Consider the following 22,666-nt stretch of genomic DNA (forward strand, 5'->3'; position numbering starts at 1 on the left):
CGTTACAGCGTGATTACCTGTGAACACCACATTAATGCAATAAATGCTCAAAATGATGTCCGTCAACCTCAATGCATTTGGCAATACGTGTAACGACATTCCTCTCAACAGCGAGTAGTTCGCCTTCCGTAATGTTCGCACATGCGTTGACGATGCGCTGACGCATGTTGTCAGGCGTTGTCGGTGGATCACGATAGCAAATATTCTTCAACTTTCCCCACAGAAAGAAATCCGGGGACGTCAGGTCCGGTGAACGTGCGGGCGATGGTATGGTGCTTCGACGTCCAATCCACCTGTCATGAAATATGCTATTCAATACCGTTTCAACAGCTCGCGAGCTGTGTGCCGGACATCCATCATGTTGGAATTACATCGCCATTCTGTCATGCGGTGAAACATCTTGTAGTAACATCGGTAGAACATTACGTAGGAAATCAGCATACATTGCACCATTTAGATGGCCATCGATAAAATGGGGGCCAATTATCCTTACCCCATAATGCCGCACCATACATTAACCCGCCAAGGTCGCTGACGTTTCACTTGTCGCAGCCATCGTGGATTTTCAGTAGCCCAATAGTGCATATTATGCCGGTTTACGTTACCGCTATTGGTGAATGACCCTTCGTCGCTAAATAGAACGCGTGCAAAAAAACTGTCATCGTCCCGTAATTTCTCTTGTGCCCAGTCGCAGAATTGTAAACGACGTTCAAAGTCGTCGCCATGCAATTCCTGGTGTACAGAAATATGGTACGAGTGCAATCGATGTTGATGTAGCATTCTCAACACCGACGTTTTTGAGATTCCCGATTCTCGCGCAATGTGTCTGCTACTGATGTGCGGATTAGCCGCGACAGCAGCTAAAACACCTACTTGGGCATCATCATTTGTTGCAGGTCGTGGTTGACGTTTCACATGTGGCTGAACACTTCCTGTTTCCTTAAATAACGTAACTATCCGGTGGATGGTCCGAACACTTGGATGATGTCGTCCAGGATACCGAGCAGCGTACATAGCACATAGCACACATCCGTTGCGCATTTTGATCACAATAGTCATACATCAGCACGATATCGACCTTTTCCCTTTTCCGCAATTGGTAAACGGTCCATTTCAACACGGGTAGTGTATCACGAGCCCGCCCGGTTGGCCTAACGCACGGCTTTCGGGCGGGAAGGAGCGCCTGGTTCCCGGCAGGAATCCGCCCGGCGGATTTGTGTCGAGGTCCGGTGAATCGGCCAGTCTGTACATGGTTTTTAGGCGGTTTTCCACCTGCTGGTTCCCCTTATTCCGCCTCAGGAACATTATGTCGGCGATTGCAGCGCAAACAAGTTCTTCACGTATGCGTACACCACCATTACTCTACCACGCAAACATAGGGGTTACACACTCGTCTGGTGTGAGCCGTTCCCTGGGGAGTGCACCGGGGGCTGAACCGCACAATAACCCTGGTTCGGTGTGGGGCGGCGGAGGGGTGAAGTGGACTGCAGTAGTCGTCGTAGGGTTGTGGACCTCTGCGGCTGCGGCGGGGACGGAGCCTCTCCGTCGTTTCTAGGTTCCCGGTTAACATACAATACAATGTATCACGAAGCAAATACCGTCCGCACTGGCGGAATGTTACGTGATACCAGGCACTTACACGTTAGTGACTATTATGGTTCAAATGGCTCTGAGCACTATGGGACTTAACTGCTGTGGTCATCAGTCCCCTAGAACTTAGAACTACTTAAACCTAACTAACCTAAGGACATTACACACATCCATGCCAGAAGGAAGATTCGAACCTGCGACCGTAGCGGTCCGACGGTTCCAGACTGTAGCGCCTAGAACCGCTCGGCCACTCCGGCCGGCTGTGACTATTACAGCGCCATCTATTACAAAGCGAAAAAAGTGGTCCAACTAAAACATTCACATTTCTTTACGTACTACGCGAATATGTAATAAAAAATGTGGGTTCCTATTTAAAAAAACGCAGTTGGTATCCGTTTGACCTATGGCAGAGCCATCTAGCGGGCCAACCATAGCGCAATCTGGTTTCCCCCATCAAGCTAGACGAGTTTCGTTCTTTGTAGTTTTTTTTCGTTTGATGCTAATTTCGTGAGATATTTGGCCCGGTCACTACCAATGGACCACGCTGCATATTGCTTTCTAAAATGTTTTACCCCAGTCTTTCGGAAACTGAAATTTTACTCTTTTACGTTTTGGAATGCAAATTAATGTCAAAAATTACGTCACAGTTGTTTGACTTCAGAGATCTGGGAGAACGCTCTCTTTCATTAGCATCTAAGTATTATTAGTACCTACGCTCTAGTACTAAACCTAGTTATAGAAATAGGAGTAGACGCTGCTGGCTTACTCATTAGGTATTTTGGACCTCAATCAGACTGGTGGTCACGTCTCTGATTACGCTATCTGTGCTCCTCACTTCCGAGCTCACTCATGAAATATATCGGATGCGGAAACGCAATCTTCCCGCGGCTAATATAATTAGCAATATTGCAGAATGCGTTCGGCAACTCCGTGATCATCGAGTTATCTTCGTCGATCACAGAATCATCTTACTAAATTCACTTGATATTTTCTGTCATTTATATAAAGTAATCTGAGTTATTTTCAAAATGGTGACATGAGTTTATCACATTTATCATTTTGAGTCGCGGAAGGGGATCCCATCCAGAAAATATGATTTATCTCTTATTTTACGTTGTAATTTATCTGTCTTCCTCATCACTCCAGCAATGACAGAGCAGGGTACACAGTAGTAGCTCACTAACCCAGTGATAATGTGACCGCTGTCTCAAATGACAGCTACATTAGCTGTTGTGTCCAATATCGTTCAAAGACTAGTATACTGTTTTGTCTGCGATTCCCCTCTTCTTCAACCGAATTGCAAACAACCACATCGAAAATTGGCGAGCTAAAGTTTTAAGAAAACGTTCTCCCGACCTTGATTCTTAAAATGGTTCAAATGGCTCTGAGCACTATGGGACTTAACTTCTGAGGTCATCAGTCTCCTAGAACTTAGAACTACTTAAACCTAATTAACCTAAGGACATCACACACATCCATGCCCGAGGCAGGATTCGAACCTGCGACCGTAGCGGTCGCGCCGTTCCAGACTGTAGCGACTAGAACCGCTCGGCCACCCCGGCAGGCTTCATTCTTAATATGAAAAGCTTATGTAATTCCTGAACTACACACTTGTTGATGTCAGCGTGTTTCTGTTTCAGCCAATAAAATTTTAAATTTTCTGTGAATACTTAATTCAGATACTGACTGCCAGTGAAAAATTTGTTGAGTATATGACACCTTAATTTCTTCTGAATTAGAAGTGTCATGAAAGGGATAAATACTAATTTCAAATGATCGCCCCTTCTTGAACCCCAGCATGTGGCTGATATGAAAATTACTTTCCTTGATGTGTTATAATGTTGTGTTATGTGAATATCGTTCTGTTTCAGCTAAACCCTCTCTTGAATAAATGTAGCTGAAATGATTAATTCTTAAATGAAATCGTTTGATTTCAACCCATAAGGCGTCTGACATGTCCAAAACCAATACGTTTCTTCGAAGTCTGTGCTAACAGTAGAATAACGCCATCGAGACAAGTCCTGGGAACATCAAGCTGTGTCCTGATACTATTGCTCATTAGCTCTGGCTTAGCGAAAAAGAGAGGGTCGAAGAAATATAAGGAAACGGTAAATATTTATCTACAATAGCGAACCCACCCTTGTAATCGCCAAAGAAGCCCGTGTCTATTTTGTCCATGTTCGCTACTCTGAGATTCCCACAGGAGGTCGGACGTACTTGTGCATACGCACTGAAGAAGGTGGATCCACTGCCCATCTAGGAGAAATAATTATATATATTCGTTATTATCTATTCTTTCGAACATGCGGATAGGTGGCGCTCGTTGGGAGAGTCGATAGGCCGTGAGGCGCGACGAGGTATTCGGCGCAGTGGCGATCACTCTGTGCCCGGATGGTGCAGTGGTTAACGCTTGTGCCTAGTAAGCAGGGGATCCCGGGTTAGATTCCCAGTCCGGCACACATTTTCACTCGTCGCCGCTGATTCCACGTAATGTCCCGATGCAGCTGACATCAGTGTTCCCTCTTCTTTCCTTTCCTTTCTCCCAACCTCCACCTTCAATTTACATACTTGGAAAAATGACTAAGAAGTCGAAAAAGGCTAAAGCGACGGTTTCAAATGATAAGACAGAGAAAAATTTATAGATTTAGGCACCAACCAAGTTCATTGAAGAACAATCGCCGATACACGTGCTAGGTTTTTTCTTAGTTTTACGCTCGTGGTCGCGCTGGCAAGCGTCAAAGAAGTCCCGGTGCGATAGGGTGTGCGGCCTCACTACATGAGGCTGTTCTGCCATTACAGGAATCAACTCCAACACTTGAGTATTCAAGAAATAGTGCAGACTAGGGTTACTAGCCTCGCCTCGGCCTGCGACATGAGGATAAACACTTCACCAATTATGTATTGCCATGAACTCTATATCAACCCGGTTACAGTCCTCCAGCTCCAAATTCCTACCATTGAACCGGAAATATGCACCGCTACCAACTAGAACACTGCACTGCCATAAAGAAATCACAGTAAAGGGAACTTAATTTTGAAGTTCAAAGTTTGAAACCGGAAAGATCCGACAGACACAGTGTCTCACGAAAACGAAATTCAGTTTCTTTTTAAGAAGCTTTCCAACTCTAGTCGTTCACACGATAAGGTAGGCTTCTGTTAACAGCAGTTTCCTCCAAGACTTCACCCGTCCTACTTTGGAATAATACTGTATATCTTTGATTAGCCATCACGACAGGAACTTGCCCAGTAAAATCTCGTGCCTTTGCATTAAATGACAACACCCGTCTTCGAAAGCTGGTAATTGCTGATGAAACCACATACCAGCCTACTAGATGAGATCTCGACATACCCTAGGTGTGTAATGTTGAATAAATGAATAAGCGTGTGTGTTCGTGTCTGCGAGCGAAAGAGAGAGAGAGAAGTTAAAAAGTATAATTTAGACAAAAAGTGTTTGATTTTTATTGTTTTTTTACGTGACAGAATAAAAGGACGAGAGAGAGAAGAGTCTAAAAGAGAATGAGAGGAAGAGGAAGGAAGGGAGTGAGTTCAGTTCTTTCTTTTAGGAATCAGTTTCCGAAAATACCTTTAGTGTCCGTGTACCTTCTCTGAGACCATATATTTCGATATTTTCAGAAGAAAAAAATATTTCAATTACAATCAGATGTTACAAATAAGGCCAACTGCTTAGTTACTCTGTCAGTTGATTGCATAGTTCGGGTGAATAGTCTCCTAAATCTTGCCATCTCTCCTTTCTAACGAAATTGTTCCTTGAAATGATAAAAAAAGTAAGCCTTCCATATCACCGTTCCTCTCCCCAAACCCGACAAAATGATGAAATAGAGTGTTATCCCTGATCACTAAAGTCCATTCAAACATGGAAGGTAATTTTTGGACATTACTCTGCATTCTTAAATGTGAATTACAATTTCAGTTTGCAAAAGAGGGAGGGAGGCTGGGTACAAAAGGGAGAACATGTCATTGTTGGATTAACAAATTTTGAAATAAAGAGGCACTGACACAGCAGGTATTTGAAGCAAATATGATTCGCATCCTCATAGTGGGCGGGTTGCCCAGAAAGTAATGAAGCTCTTTATTGAACTTAATGAGAATTGCACACAAAAAAGAATGGTGCTTTATCTACACACCCCATTTTTCCGCCTAATCTCCATCCCCTTCTGTGGCCTTCCTCCAGCGCGAAACAAGAGAGTGTGTGTCCTGTCGGTACCAATCATTGCCCGGGTGGCGGAGCCAGTGCTTCAGTGACTAAATCACCTACTCACCGTCCTCAAAATGTCATCCACGAATGGCATTCTTTAATGGCCCAAACAAGTGGAAGTCCGAGGTGACTGTGCTCATCTTGCTCTGCAGAAGTACCGGAGACTGAAGAGTTTGAAAAAAGGCGTTGGTCTGATGACTGCCTTGGGTCTGGAGAAAATGATACGGAAATTTGAAAAGACGAGTTCTTTTGGTGTGCAACCTGGTAGAGGAAGGAAACGAATTGATTCGACGTCAGTGGAAGTTGTGGCTACAGCAATGCAGGAAGAGACGAGTGGTGGTGTGCAAACGTGTAGTGCACTGAGAATTGACCGAACATTGGACATACCAGTGAGCACGGAGCTTAAAATCCTACGAAACATCCTTCTTTGCTATCCATTCAAATTTACCCATGTCCACGACTTGCTTCCTGTTGACCTGCCAGCAAGAGAGACGTTTACATTAGAATTTCTTGCTCGCATATAAGTGGAAAATTATTGTCTGTGGAAGATTTTGTGCACAGGTGAAACCCACTTCCATCTGACAAGATATGTCAATACACAGAATTGTCGAATATGGACAATGGAAAATCCACACGCAAATCAATCAGTACCACTACATCCTGAAAGGTCATTGTGTGGTGCAGGTTTACGGCCTCATTTATCATAGGGCCATATATTTTCGAAGAGTCAGATGCTTCCGATCCTGTTACCTGTACCGACACTGGTAAGCGCTATGAGCGTCATTCCAGCACTCCAACACCGTAGATGTGTGAATGGGATCATTTTTATGCAGGTTGCCGCACCTTCGCACATTGCAAATCCAGTTAAGCAGCTGCTGAAGCGTCATTTCTGAAACGCTAGAATTTATCAGCCGTCATTTCTCTACAGCCTGGCGGTCCCGATCACCTGATCATAATCCGTGTGACTTCTGGTTGTGGGGCTGCCTGAAAGTTGTATTCGATGTTCCGATTGCGAACTTAGCTGCATTGAAGGCATGCATTGCGCAGCACATTCTGAACGTGAAACCGGAAACACTTCTATCAGCTGTTTCTAGATTTCATCTTGTTGCAGAAAACCGTGGACAGCATATTGAACATATTTTGCGTCAGTCACACGGAAATTAATAATCAGATTTGATTTTCATTGGTGCTTTTTATGCGATTTTTGGCCTCAGGACAATTAAAAACCGATGTGCGTGATGCTTTTTATGCGGTTTTTTGCCTCAGGACAATTAAAAACCGATATTTCCCATCCTATATGATATGACCTTGCCGTGGCGGATGAGCTTACGGAACTAACAGTAGCACACCTGTACACCCATACACACTGAGTAGTATAGTTTGTTTACCGTCAAACCTACATCTTAGGTATTGTTGTATAATTCGTTTGTCATTTGTAGCCGACCACTATTAAATTATGATGCTTACAGCGCCATGTATTCTGCCTTACGTTTTCCTCCTTCTCCAATAATGTTCCGTTGCAATTTGACCTCATTCTGACCAGTGGTGTTATTTCTACAGCGGTTTGGAAGTTTAATTATAATCTCCATATATATATATATATGTGTGTGTGTGTATGTGTGTGTGTGTGTGTGTGTGTGTGTGTGTGTGTGTAAAATGGAAGAATGATCGCAGCACCAAATGGTTCAAATGGCTCTAAGCAATATGGGACGTAACATCTGAAGTCATCAGTCCCCTAGAACTTTAGAACTACTTAAACCTAACTAATTCAAGGACATCACACACATCGATGCCCGAGGCAGGATTCGAACCTGCGACCGTAGCAGCAGCGCGGTTCCGGACTGAAAAGCCTAGAACCGCTCGGTCACAGCTGCCAGCAATCGCAGCACCAAAAAGATCTGTGACATAAACGACAGTTCCTACATCTGAAACACATCTATTCAAATTTCGCGCCAGCCGCATGAGAGTGGCGCTTGTAGTGCCATTATGAGAATGCAAATCAGGTATGCTTTAAATACACGCTGTAACCGTCGTGCACGTTACTTACCCGTGAGATTGATGTTAGTGAAGAATGCTTTTAAGGCGATGAAGACACCATTATCAATGTTTGAACGAGGTCGTGTAATAGGGCTTTGAGAAGCTGTATGTTTATTCTGCAGTCATACGGGAACATTTGGGAGGAATGTAGTCACCGTGAGTCGTAGGCAGTCACCCCTCGTTTGCGGGTTGCCTACATCAGGGGCAAAAAATGTTCAAATGTGTGTGAAATCTTACGGGACTTAACTGCTAAAGTCATCAGTCTCTAAGCTTACACACTACTTAACCTGAATTATCCTAAGGAAAAACACACACACCCATGCCCGAGGGAGGACTCAAACCTCCGCCAGGACCAGCATTATCAGGGGCAAATATACATTCAGGGACATGCCTGTTGTTCTCTTTTGATTGGCAGGTCCTTAACCTATTGTTCTGCTTAGAGGATTATGATTCCCTGGGGATAATCCGCCAAACCGATTAACAGGTCCTTAACCCACTGTTCTGGAAGTGGTTTTCCGTGTGCAAGTGAGAGATGCCTTCCATCAAAAGCAAATACCTAACAAGGAATTTTTTGCATTCAAGCTTATAGTAGGTGTCTATATAACATAGTATTCCTTTTTGAAAATATTGCTCCTGCACACTCACACACATTATGGGCTCTAAAGAGGTCTGTATCATCAAGTCGCCGTTACTCGTACTTGTAACAACCAACCAATCTTTGTACAACGCTCTAACAGACTCTTTTCTTTTTTCATATCAAACTCAGTTTTGCCAGCTGCAACAACAGATCCGTCTCGCAGTGATCCCTCTCTTGCTCCAAAGTGTTAGACAGGTACAGTGCTTAGCAACAGGTACTTAAAAAATGTGCTTAGACTAGAACTGCTTGGCCTCTGAAAATTAACTCCGAATGGACGTACTCTAGTTTATGCTGCGTTCGCAATGATTTTTTAGTCAGGGGAAATTTGTATGATCTGGGTGGTAAGTAGGTCTACGGTAGCTATGCATGGAATGCACTGACACAAACCCCAACTGGGCAGTCTGAATATATATATATATAAGACGCCTCTGTGAGATGGCTGGATTTACAAGTATCAAAAGTACGAAAAGGTTTTGTGGAAGTGGTGAGATGGATAAATATAAAAAGATGCTACGGATTTTTTAAATTGCAGTTACACCCTTTAGTCATCGACAAACATGTGGTGGCAGGAGGCCTTTCTGCTACTTGGTAGTGCGAAAACAACACCCAGCTGGTGCGAAAGTGGACGTATCATAATTTTTTTTGTTATACATCTATAAATGATAGAAGTGTTGTACTGTTGCTTGAACGTAAAGGTACTGTGGTTTATGTTCCGATATAGAACCAGAAGTTTTTGAAACGTAGACTACTATTACAGAAAAAAAATCTAGTCTTAATGGAAGGTGGATTTGATTTGGTGAATTGTAATTTAGTGCACTGAGGAGAATATCCGAACGTAAAGGGTGATAGGTTCATTTTGTATAGAGCTGCACATTATAGCAATGTGAGGGTTCAACTGGATCTGCTATAGTGCACAAACAGGATGGGCAATATGGCAGTAACAAAATGGATACACAGAACATGTCCTCATCCTTGTTTTCCTTGTTGCACTATCGACTGCCACTTTGGCTACAGTACAACATTCTGTGTCAGTGATGTCTTTCCAACCCTTTCGTCCGTGGGAGCATTGTTGATTATCAGATAGTGCCGGATGCCTGTGCTTCACAATACTTGTTTGAGAGAGACTTTGCAGGATGCAGCACCTTCCAGACGTGCTGACTGGAAGATTTAACCGTCAGATAATTTCCTAGAACTGAGGAGAATCGAGACATGAAGCTGGTGTGAGTGTGCACATACCGTAATTTTTTCGGGTGCTGCACACATATAAACGATAAGTGCACTGCTTGTCTGAAATGTGTACATGTTGCAGTGTAAACTTACTGTCGCTTATGTTCTGGTATGTGCGAAGAAGCGGTCTATGACAGTGTAATTACGTGTTTCCTTACGCGATTGGAATGACAAATGAGCGGCACTGTTTAAATTTTCCAAAAACAGCGATCGTTTTCCTCAGCAATTCCTTAAATAAACTACATTCCATACACTACATTATATCCGATTAATTTTTTTAGATACACAATATTCCACATATTGTCTATATTCTTTAAACAACATTCCATGCTCAGTGATCGATCAATCAGTACACTCAGAAGGGGGAGGGGGCAAGGAAAACAGGCTTATCGTTTTAATTAATTAATTAATTAATAAAACTGATAAAATGGTAGGGAGCTACTTGAATAACCTGAAGCAGCTTGTTAATACCGAAAGTGTCACACTTGAGTTATTTACCACCAATTTTTTCAATCAGTTTCATCATTTAGTCAATTAATTTGATATCAGAAGTGGTGCTGGCTTTCTGAGAGGGTGGGAGGGATAGGGGTGACATGGAAAACCACTTAAACAAACAATAGGTTAAGGACCTGTCAATCAAAAGAGAACAGTAGGTTTGCCCCTGAATGAGTAGTTGCCCCTGATGTAGGCAACCCACAATGTGGGATGACGCCGATGTTGTCCTACTACTTAGATGATTATTGGCAGTGGTGGTCAGGGGAATATGAACGGTCGCAAGAAGTACAGGCTACGGACAGCCACGTGGCACTGCGAGAGGGAAGACCATCGTGTACTGCATCTGTGGCAGCAGTATCAGCAGCAGTTGGCGCCATAGTGAGACAGTGAACTGTTTGAAATTGGTTACTTCAAGGACAACTCAGGGCAGAAGCCCCGTAGCGTGCATTCCACTGACCACAAACCACCGTCATTTGCGCCTTCAGTGGTGTCAAGCGAGAGCTCCTTAGAGGTCAGGGTGTAGGTCTGTTGTGTTTTCTGATAAAAGTTGGTTCTGCCTCGGTGTCAGTGATAGCCATGTGTTGGCTAGGAGGAGGCCAGATGAGAGCGTGCAACCAGCCTGTCTGAGTCTTAGACACACTGGTCCTACTCCTCGAGTTTGGTCTGCGGTGGAATTTCGTATGACAGCAGGAGCACTCTTGTGGTTATACCACGCACCCTGACTGCAAATCTGTACATGAATCTGCTGATTCGATCTGTCGTGCAGCCTTTCATGAATAGTATTCCAAGAGATGTTTTCCAACAGAATACTTCTCTCCCATATACTGCTGTTGTAACCCAACATGTTCTAGAGGGTGTAGACATGGCCTGCTCGATCATCAAATCTGTTCCCAGTCGATGACCTATGAGACGTCATCAGACGACAACTCCAGCGTCGTCCACAAACAGCATTAAACATCTCTGCACTGACCGACTACCTGCAACAGGTATGGTAATCCACGCCACAAATTGACATTTGGCACCTTTGTATGCTTGCATTCAACATTCTGGTTATTACGGTTATTTATTTACCAACATTTCACGTTTGCACCCTGTGGTCTTTCAATGTTGCGATACACACATTAGAAATATAATTTTATTACATTCATTATTAAATGTGATGCAGCTAAAGTTTCCTCTTCTGTTTCCTGTAAAAGATACACAACACTTGATGATGGATATGCATCAACGCCAGTCCATTTAAAGGATTTTATATCATCCTGTTGGCAAGATATGTCTTCATATATCGTAACTTTAGAAAGAACTGTCTGCACAGCTGGTTGTTGCAGGAAACGTGCACAACAACTGAAACAAGGCACTAACATTTTGCAGCGCCGTTACTGTTTTATAGACCTCGGGATAGTGTACCCCTTGTATATGGATAGCATCATTGATTAACAATCAAAAAGTTGTCAGTCCGTGATTCGAGACCCACCACTGCTTAAATTTTGAATAAAAATCAACAGCAATGGCGGCCGAAGACTTCCGATATAAGACGTCACCCTCACTCTATCAATGCCCCTGTCAAAGAGGGCGGAGGAGCGGACAGAGGTTAAGGGCATTCTCTTGCCCTTGGGGTGGGAAACTGCCCCTAAAAGGCGGAAGAATCAGCTATGATCAGTGGCATGAGGATGCAGAAGGCAATGGAAAACACTGCATTAAAGACACATAACGTGTACCCACAGGACAAGTAGCCTCTAATTCAACAAGTGTCATGATTCCATTGGTAAAAGATTCCAGACTAGACCCTCCATTCGTATAACCAGGAGGGGATTCCGGGGGAGGTGAACATTAGAAGAAGATTGAACAACCAACGAAAGAATAACATTCTACGTGTCGGGATGTCGAATGTTAGATGCTTAAACGTAGTAGGGAAGCCTGAAACCTGAAAAGAGAAATGCTAAGGCTCAGTAGAGATATAGTGGGCGTAAGTGAAGTGAAACAGAAAGAAAACAAAGATTTTCGGTCAGACGAGTATAGCATCATATCAACAGCAGCAGAAAATGGTATAACGGAAGTAGGATTCGTTATGAATAAGAAAGTAGGACAGAGAGTGAGTCACTGTGAGCAGTTCATTGTTAGCATAGTTCTAAATCAGAGTCGACAGCAAGCCAACACGGAAAACAATAGTTCAGGTATACATGGCGACGTCGGAAGCAAAAGATCGAGAAATAAAGTGATTCTTAATGGGCAATTCAGTACGGAAAGGGAAATGAAAAGCTAATAGTCGTGGGGGATTGGAATGCGGTCATAGGGGAAGGAGTTGAAGAGATGTTTACGGAAGAATATGGGCTCGGTAGTAGGAATGAGAGAGTAGAAAAACTAATTGAATTTTGCAATAATATCAGCCTGTAATAGCGAATACTCTGTTAAAGAAATACAAGAAGAAGAAGTATACTTCGAAAAGGCTGGGAGATAAGGGAATATTTCAGTTACACTCCTGGAAATTGAAATAAGAACACCGTGAATTCATTGTCCCAGGAAGGGGAAACTTTATTGACACATTCCTGGGGTCAGATACATCACATGATCACAATGACAGAACCACAGGCACATAGACACAGGCAACAGAGCATGCACAATGTCGGCACTGGAACAGTGTATATCCACTTTTCGCAGCAATGCAGGCTGCTATTCTCCCATGGAGACGATCGTAGAGATGCTGGATGTAGTCCTGTGGAACGGCTTGCCATGCCATTTCCACCTGGCGCCTCAGTTGGACCAGCGTTCGTGCTGGACGTGCAGACCGCGTGAGACGACGCTTCATCCAGTCCCAAACATGCTCAATGGGGGACAGATCCGGAGATCTTGCTGGCCAGGGTAGTTGACTTACACCTTCTAGAGCACGTTGGGTGGCACGGGATACATGCGGACGTGCATTGTCCTGTTGGAACAGCAAGTTCCCTTGCCGGTCTAGGAATGGTAGAACGATGGGTTCGATGACGGTTTGGATGTACCGTGCACTATTCAGTGTCCCCTCGACGATCACCAGTGGTGTACGGCCAGTGTAGGAGATCGCTCCCCACACCATGATGCCGGGTGTTGGCCCTGTGTGCCTCGGTCGTATGCAGTCCTGATTGTGGCGCTCACCTGCACGGCGCCAAACACGCATACGACCATCATTGGCACCAAGGCAGAAGCGACTCTCATCGCTGAAGACGACACGTCTCCATTCGTCCCTCCATTCACGCCTGTCGCGACACCACTGGAGGCGGGCTGCACGATGTTGGGGCGTGAGCGGAAGACGGCCTAACGGTGTGCGGGACCGTAGCCCAGCTTCATGGAGACGGTTGCGAATGGTCCTCGCCGATACCCCAGGAGCAACAGTGTCCCTAATTTGCTGGGAAGTGGCGGTGCGGTCCCCTACGGCACTGCGTAGGATCCTACGGTCTTGGCGTGCATCCGTGCGTCGCTGCGGTCCGGTCCCAGGTCGACGGGCACGTGCACCTTCCGCCGAACACTGGCGACAACATCGATGTACTGTGGAGACCTCACGCCCCACGTGTTGAGCAATTCGGCGGTACGTCCACCCGGCCTCCCGCATGCCCACTATACGCCCTCGCTCAAAGTCCGTCAACTGCACATACGGTTCACGTCCACGCTGTCGCGGCATGCTACCAGTGTTAAAGACTGCGATGGAGCTCCGTATGCCACGGCAAACTGGCTGACACTGACGGCGGCGGTGCACAAATGCTGCGCAGCTAGCGCCATTCGACGGCCAACACCGCGGTTCCTGGTGTGTCCGCTGTGCCGTGCGTGTGATCATTGCTTGTACAGCCCTCTCACAGTGTCCGGAGCAAGTATGGTGGGTCTGACACACCGGTGTCAATGTGTTCTTTTTTCCATTTCCTGGAGTGTAGATTACATTATTGTAAGACAGAGATTCCGAAATCAGATATTGGATTGTAAGGCGTACCCAGGGGCGTATATAGATTCAGATCACAATTTGATTATAATGAAGAGTAGGCTAAAGTTTAAGAAACTAGTCAGGAATAATTACTTCGCAAAGAAGTGAGATAGGAAGTACTAAGGGATGAAGACATAAGCTTGAATTTCTCTGGGGCTATAGGTACTGCGATAATGAATGACTCAGTAGGCACTACTGTTGAAGAGAAATGGACGTCTGTGAAAAGGGCAGACAGAGAGGATGAAGAGAAAAACGCAGTTAAGCGAAACTAACTGCGAAGAAACCATGGGTAACAGAAGAAATATTTCAATTCGTCGACGAAAGAAGGAAGTACAAAAACGTTTAGAAAAATACAGGGCTACAGAAATACAAGTTAGTTAGGAAACAAATAACAAAAATGTCCAGAAAAGTTCAGGGATACAGAAATACAAGTTACTTAGGAAAGAAATACGTAGGAATTTCAGGTAATCTAAGGTCAAATGGCTTTATGAAAAATGTGAAAAAATCGGAAAAGAAATGATTGACAGAAGGACTGACTCAGTATACAGAAAGGGCAAAACAACTTTCGTTGAAATTAAAAGCAAGGGCGCTAACATTCAAGAGCGCAGCGGGAATTCCACTGTCAAATACAGAGGAGAAATAGGATAGGTGGAAAGAGAACACTGAGGGCCTCTATGTGGGGGTGTTTTATCTGATGACGTGGTAGATGAAATAGGAGTCGATAGGGAAGAGATAGATTTTCCAGTATTAGAATCAGAATTTAGAAGAGCTTTGGAAGACTTAAAATCAAATGAGGCAGAAAGGATAGATAACATTATTTCATCTGGGGGAAGTCACAACAAAATGATTATTCACGTTGGTGTGCAAAATGTATGAGACTGGCGGTATTCCATCAAGCTTTTGGAAAAAAACACGAACCACACAATTCCCAGGATTGCAACAGCCGAAAAGTGTGAGAATTATCGTACAATCAGCTTAACAGTTCGTGCATCCAAGTTGCTGACAAGAATAATATACGGAACAATCGAAAAGAAAATTGAGGATCTCTTAGATGACGATCAGTTTGGCTTTACGAAATGTAAAGGGACCAGATCTAAAGTTCTGGTTGTTAATGGAAGCAAGGCTGATGAAAAATAAAGACATGTTCATAGAATTTGTCGACTTGGACAAAGCGTTTGACAGCTTAAAATGTTGTAAAACGCTCGAAATCCTGGGAGATATGGGATAAGGTATAGGGAGAGAATGGTAATATACAATATGTACGAGAACCAAGAGGGAGCAATAACAGGGAAAGACAAATAATGAACCGTACGGATTAAAAAGGATGTAAGACAGGGAAGTCGTCTTTCGTCCCCTACTTTTACATTGCATTAACACTTGTTCCACAGTTTATAATTCCGACGTTTTGTAATGATGTGCAATGTGTCAGTTTAACATATGGTTACTTTAAGCGATACAATTAATTTTTTTTCAATTACTACTTCATATCAATAAAATCCTCTATTGAATAGAAGAAGTTGTCATTCACAAATTCTTTTAATTTGTGTTTAAATGCTAGTTGCCAATCTGTCCGACTTTTAATGCTATTTGGCAAATGACGAGTGGTGCGAACCTTGCAGGAGAGCTTCTGTGAAGTTTGGAAGGTAGGAGACGAGATACTGGCAGAAGTAGAGCTATGAGGCCGGGGCGTGAGTCGTGTTTGGGTAGCTAAGCTGGTAGAGCACTTGCCCGCGAAAGGCAAAGGTCCCGATTTCGAGTCTCGGTCCGGCACACAGTTCTAATCTGCCAGGAAGTTTCATATCAGCACACGCTCCACTGCAGAGTGAAAATCACATTCTCAATAAATAATTGTTGAAGAAAAAAAATTCGGTGCATTATTTTTTGGGCAACCCTCGTATAAGAAACCAGTTATCAAAACACATTTATTCTCTTGACAATCAACCCGATATATTTTAAGGTGGGTTTGACGTACCACGCACCAACGTTTTCTACATTCTATGAAATTTTCTGGGGCATACAGGTCCCACAACATAAAAATTTCGTTCCCTACTAACCAGCGGAATTTCTGTGGTGTGGAGTAATGTTTCAAAACAGTATCCATGATGTATAAGCAAACACAATTAGTCATTCCAGACTTCTTCGAATGGAGAAGACGGTGATTCGATCTGATTTTCGTGAAACAACCGTATATTGCCACCTATGAACACACGCCACCCCATTTGACGGCTCGCAGCGTTCTGTATGTCCACTCCATGGTCCGATGCAATTTTTCTCCGAGCAATAGAGAGATATGCGATTTAGACGCACAGACGCTCAAAACTAAACATTACTTTAGTGGGACATATGTATCCCATCAACCAAGAAGATTTAAATGTGGAATGATAGGTGCATTTTGGAATTTATTCGGGTCGATTTTTCCTGTTGAACTTAGTAACAGAACCCATTTTTTGTATTTAATTTTAAGATTATTCCGCTGCTTGTTATGTACCCAACGCCTTTACCTCCGACCACAGCTACCTCCATTACAGGCATGGTCAGCTACTTGCCTATGCTCTGGCTCCGCAGGGGACACTCCCTTGGCAGAGCCAGACAGCAGCAGTACAGGAGGAACCGTGTATCAACCATAACCAGCTGGACTGTGTCCGGAACACGGCGATCTCGTTTGAAGTGGAACTCCAGCAGGTACCACGGGCGTATGCTGCTCTAGTTTCACCACGAGGGTTGCCAGCCTCGTCGCTGGTGGCACGCTCATCCCAGACAACAGCGCCACAGTCCGAGGCACTACTCTGTCTCTGCGAATCATGTGCCATCCAAGCATCGAGCAGCTATCACTCCACTGGGCGTATATTTAGGCGGCGTCTGGCCAGTCGTCAGCAGTTCGATCCCTGAGCCACTGCAAGAAATTCCTAAGTAGAGCGGCTACTAGTATCTGCATCACACGGTCCCAGCAGCAACCAAATCTGGAGGATACTGCATTGCAGCCACTACCAACACCCAGCCGTCACTCAGGAAACTTCGCCTCCTCCAACTTGGCCTCCCGTGACCCTCGACTGGTATTCTTGCGTGGAACTTAGACTGTCAACTGTGCTCAGTAGTTGCTGTCACCACACTACCGAAAAGGCTTTAATTTTGCCAAAACGGGGGCCAGTACTAAATGGACGTAAGATCTATTATCCTTTTCGTAAACCACCCCAGTAACTCCTGTCATCGTAATTTTTCAAGTGGTCTCATGGGTAGACGTCCGCATCCATCGCTGAATGACTTTCAGGGAGCCTAGGTTCGAGTCTCATCCGGGTGAGAGATTTTATCAATTGTGGGACTGGGTGGTCTGTGTTGTGATGTTCTCATCATCATTTCACCAGTGACACGCAAGTCATCGAAGTGGCATCAGAGACTTGCACTAACTAGGTGGTCGAGCAAACCACATATGGGGTCCTTCAGCCTGTAGTACCACAACATAATTTCATTTCATGGACAGACTAAATAATTTTTATTGTTTATTAATCATGAATTTATGGTTAAGTCCAGTTGACACTCGAAGTCACTGCTGTTTAAGTTGGTATTTTTGCACTTTTGTGTGGAATGAAAAAAAAAATCTTAATTGACTACGATCTGAGACAATCAGTTATTGAATATGTGCTACCATGCAGGACACATCAGTCTGAATTTTGTTTTGTTGTTGTAATTTCCTAATACCATTCACATTTATGTATGTAAACATATTTTTTGTTATAGTGTAGCTTCGAGTCGTAATAAAGTTTTCTAAATTGGAAAATACATTTGCGCCCCCTTAACTTCCAGCTATTTCCGGTCCACAGCCTAATGTCCCTCAAACCATTTTCTGATACATGTCTTCAACAGTTTGTTCGACAATCCACACGCAGTAAATGGATTTTAGATAAGTCCCTGCAGTCGCGCTATTCATCTGTGTCCTCGGTAGCTCAGATGGATTGAGCATCTGTCATGTAAGCAGGAGATCCCGGGATCGAGTACCGGTCGGGAGCACTCATTTTCAGCTGTTCCCAATAAGGTATATCAACAATACCTGTCGGCAGCTCAGGGTTTCAATTAATTATCATTTACTCTAGAGAAGCTGCATGGTCATCAGTCGTATCTTTTTTTTTTTCAAGAACAGTTTCTATCTTCATTATATATAGTTAAAGGCTCCCCAGCCATTGACCCTTGTCTGTGCGAATGCGCTCATGTTACCCGAACTCTTACGGAAATAGTGACCTTAGTGTGCGCGAGTAATGAGTGGATGGGCAAATATCTATTAGGTACATTACGTTTGTAGATTGTGGACAGTTGGGAATGTGGGTCCCACAGGAAGCGTGCAAGGCATAAGTCCCTGCAGTCGCGCTACTTATCTGTGTCCTCGGTGGCTCAGATGGCAGTCAGCCTTCGGCGGCGCAGCGGTTCGGACGGTGTTTACGTCCCTGCCGCACGTCTGCGCGAGAGGTGTTTACGTTAAGTGTGTAGCGGTGTGTCGCGGTAATACATAGAACGAATCATGGCCTTGTCGTTCCGCAAATCGACACTGAAATTTAGTTTTGCTAACGAATATGCTCGACCGAAGGCTTACGAGATCGAACGTTATTTACGGGACGAGGTGAAAATCGAACCTGACGTTCTAGTTGGAATACACTTATCTATAGTCAGCAGCGTGGTCTATGTCAAGCTCATAAATGAAGCGGCATGTGACGAACTACTACTTCGACACCGACAAGGACTTCGTTTCTGTCATTCGGACGGGAATGTTGGAGCGGTAACAGTTGAACACGCCGGCATGGGCCTCCGAACGATCCGCGTCTTTGAGCTTCCATTCGAAGTGCCAGAAGAATTGGTGACAGACGCCCTGCGTCCTTACGGAACGGTCCTATCCCACGTGGCTGAAAAATGGGCGAGTTTCAAGACGTATCCTGTCCTCAATGGCGTCAGACAAATACGGATCGAACTCCGAAAACACGTCCCGTCATACTTGTACATCGCCGGTTGTCGGGCGATTGTCATTTACGACGGACAACCAAGGACGTGCTCTGGATGTGGGAAGGAGGGACACATACGTTCTGAGTGTGCTCAACGAAGGTTATTACAGCTGCCACGGGATGATCCACCCCTCACGCCGCATCCGACTGTGCTCCCCATGACTTACGTCGCCGCATTACGCGATGACGTGGGCCGCGAGACAGACGCGTACCAGAACACACAGACAGCGACGGATCGTGGCGAGCCACAGAAAGACGACGTTGCGGTGGACCGCCTGCAGCAGTCACAGGACGCCCTCTCTTCGGATCCGCTTGCGGCCCCTTCAGATAACGCACTTGGAGACGTCGATCATACGACGGCGCACGATTCCGACGTCCCCCACGAACAACTGGAGACCATGCTGACCTCTGATTCCGAGGCCCGGCAACGTAAACAGCGATCACCAAAACGCCGGAAGAAGCGTCGCCTCACGGTGGAGAAAGACCACTCTGATCTAGCAGACAATTCTGAGAAGTTTACGGGTACAGAACAGACGACCATGGATACAGAAGAACTGCCTAGCGTGGATGCAACGGTGGCCAGCGGGACGGCGGCACGACCTACCGCTGACGATGCTCCAGACACAGCGAAGGCGCTCGATCGATGGCAACAGGCTACTGAGGAGGCTACGGCGCCTGCACCGCACGACAACGATGGGACACTAGGGGACTGGTCAGAAGAGCCACCCCCGTGGGGAACAGACGATGCCGGAGGAACTGCTCCCAAGAACTCTCCCGGTGTAAGACCGGCAGGGTGCACGGAATAACGGCAGACCATATGAGGGTACGGCGGGGGACGTTTGTACGACAGCAGCCTATGTACGGAAGAATTAGCGACCGTACGGTGCCCTATCTACGTTGACAGCCATGCAACAAGCTTATCGGATAGGGTCTGTTAACATCAATAGCATTGGGACGCCGGTAAAAATCAAGATGCTCAGTGACATGATAAAGGCTGCGGATTTAGACATAGCACTATTACAAGAAGTTCGGGTACTTTCCCCCTCGGACTTTTACTGTTACGACATTTACTGTTCCCCGTGTGACGAGAGGGGCGTTGGCACAGCTATACTATTAAAGGAAGGGATACGTGCAGACGAAGTAGAATATTTGCCTTCTGCCCGTGGTACGGCCGTGACCATAGGTGGAATACGTTTGATAAACATATACGCACCGTCAGGCTCGGATAAGAGAAGGGACAGAGCAGATTTTTACGCCCATGAGGTTACACCGTTGTTCCAGGGACGATACGATGGTTGCATACTCGGCGGAGATTTTAATTGTGTGCTCGATAGAAAGGACCAACAACCTAACTATACTACTAGCCAAGAACTTAGGGAGCTGGTCAACGGGATGGAATTAGTCGATACATGGGACCTGAAGTATCGAAACCAACCAGGATATACATTTTTTACTAGCCACTCCGCGGGCCGTTTGGACCGGATCTACGTTTCAAGGGCGTTAGCAACGTCGACGGTGGACGCAGAAATATGGCCGACAGCGTTTACAGACCACGAGGCATATATTTGTACGGTTAACCTCAATAGACAGCAGGTGTGGAGACGGAGGGGTAATTGGAAGATGAACGTCTCCCACCTGCGAGATGCAGAATGCCGACGCATGGTGGAGGACGCGTGGCATGGCTGCCTCCGTCGACGAAATTCTTTCGGTTCTGTCCTGCAGTGGTGGATTGAGTGCGCGAAGCCAGCTTTACGGAGGACGTTAATAGGTTACGGGAAGGAGGTTTCTCAATGGCAGCGCACGACCACTGAGTTTTACTTTACGGCTCTCCGGGAACTGTTAGCTCAACCACCTACACCAGAACGCCAGACGGCCGTCCACCGAGTTAAGGCGAAGCTGGTACAACTTGCGACGCAGAGGATGGCAGGTACGATGATACGCGCGAGGTCGCAGGATTTTCTGCCCAACGAGGTTCCCTCGATGCATTATGTGATAAAGGAAAGACGAAGAAGACGCAGGAATTTAATACATGAGATCGATCTCGGCGATGGCCGTCGTTTTACAACACAGAGGGGCGTAGCACAGGCGTTCACGGATCATTTTAGCAGATTCTATGCGAGCAACGGGGAGGGTCAGAGGGAGCTGGGTAACGTCCTGGAAGAGATCCCAGACGCGACGAGTGTGAACGGGGAAGCGGACGGGTTATCTGAAATTACGTGTGGAGAGCTGGAGGAAGCGATTGCACGAGGTGCCTGCAACAAGTCCCCAGGTCCAGACGGATTCCCGTTGGAATTTTACCGTGCCTTTGTGACCATTATGACACCGATGTGGCTATGTATGTTTAATGAGCTTCTGCAGCAAGAAGTACCGGTTCACATTCAATTCACGGAAGGGCTCATGATACCGAAGCCCCGTGGTGGCAAACGGCCTTGTGATTATCGCCCCTTGACCCTCCTTAATAGTGACTACAAGATCTTCATGCGCATCCTGGGAAGTCGTATCAAAAAGTCGCTGGAGAATCGAATACATGCCGATCAGACTTGTCTTGGCGGCATCAGTAATATCCACACAGCCTTGGGAGACTATCGTGACGTCGTCGCCCTCGCGGCTGCCTGCCGCCTCCGGGGGGCGATGGTTGCAGTAGATTTCGATCATGCTTTTGATCGCGTGGATCATGTGTACCTCGCGGCGGTGATGAACAGTATGGGTGTTTCGCCATTATTGACCAATGCTGTGATGCGATTTTTGCACGGCGCCAGATCAGCGATGGTGGTCAACGGAGGGAGAACTGAGTATTTTAAGATCTTAAGATCAGTGAGACAGGGTTGCCCCTCGTCGATCCTCCTTTATGCAATCGCCTTAGAACCGTGTCTCGCAGGCCTTCGCCGCCGTCTTAGCGGGATCCCCCTACGGCAATTATCATTCAAATGCAGAGCATACGCGGATGATATTGTGTTCCTCGTACGGAATGAGAGGGAGACTCAAACAGCACTGGATTGGCTACAGACGTATGGGATGGCAGCTGGAAGTGTGGTCAACTACCGAAAATCACAATTCAATCATGTGGGGCGTGGACTAGAACCAGGAACGGAAGGACCCTTACCTGCGGTGGAAACCCTCCGCTGTTTGGGTATCACCTTTCATAAAGAGACAGCGAGAACGGCTGCGGACAACTACCGAAGATTGTTGCACAGAGTCCGCACGGCAGTACGACTAAACGCCCTACGGTCGATGGATATGCTGCAGCGAGTGTTACTCGTCAACCTTTATCTCGCGCCCATGATGTGCCACCTGACGCACCTTCTTCCCTTGACGCGCACGATGGCTATGAGGATTCAGGCGGCTTTTGGGTACTATGTGTGCCTGGGACAACTCTTTAAGGTACAGTACAACACGCTTACCCTCCCAGCGCGAGAGGGGGCGCGTTGGTTTAGTGAACGTGCACGAGAAGGCGCGTGCCATGTATATTAATACTATGCTCAAACGGTGGCGCAACAGGAATCACTCGCTTACGGGGACGATCATCGAAGAAC

Source organism: Schistocerca piceifrons, chromosome 1 (genome assembly GCF_021461385.2).
Source record: "Schistocerca piceifrons isolate TAMUIC-IGC-003096 chromosome 1, iqSchPice1.1, whole genome shotgun sequence".
NCBI classification, from domain to species: domain Eukaryota; kingdom Metazoa; phylum Arthropoda; class Insecta; order Orthoptera; family Acrididae; genus Schistocerca; species Schistocerca piceifrons.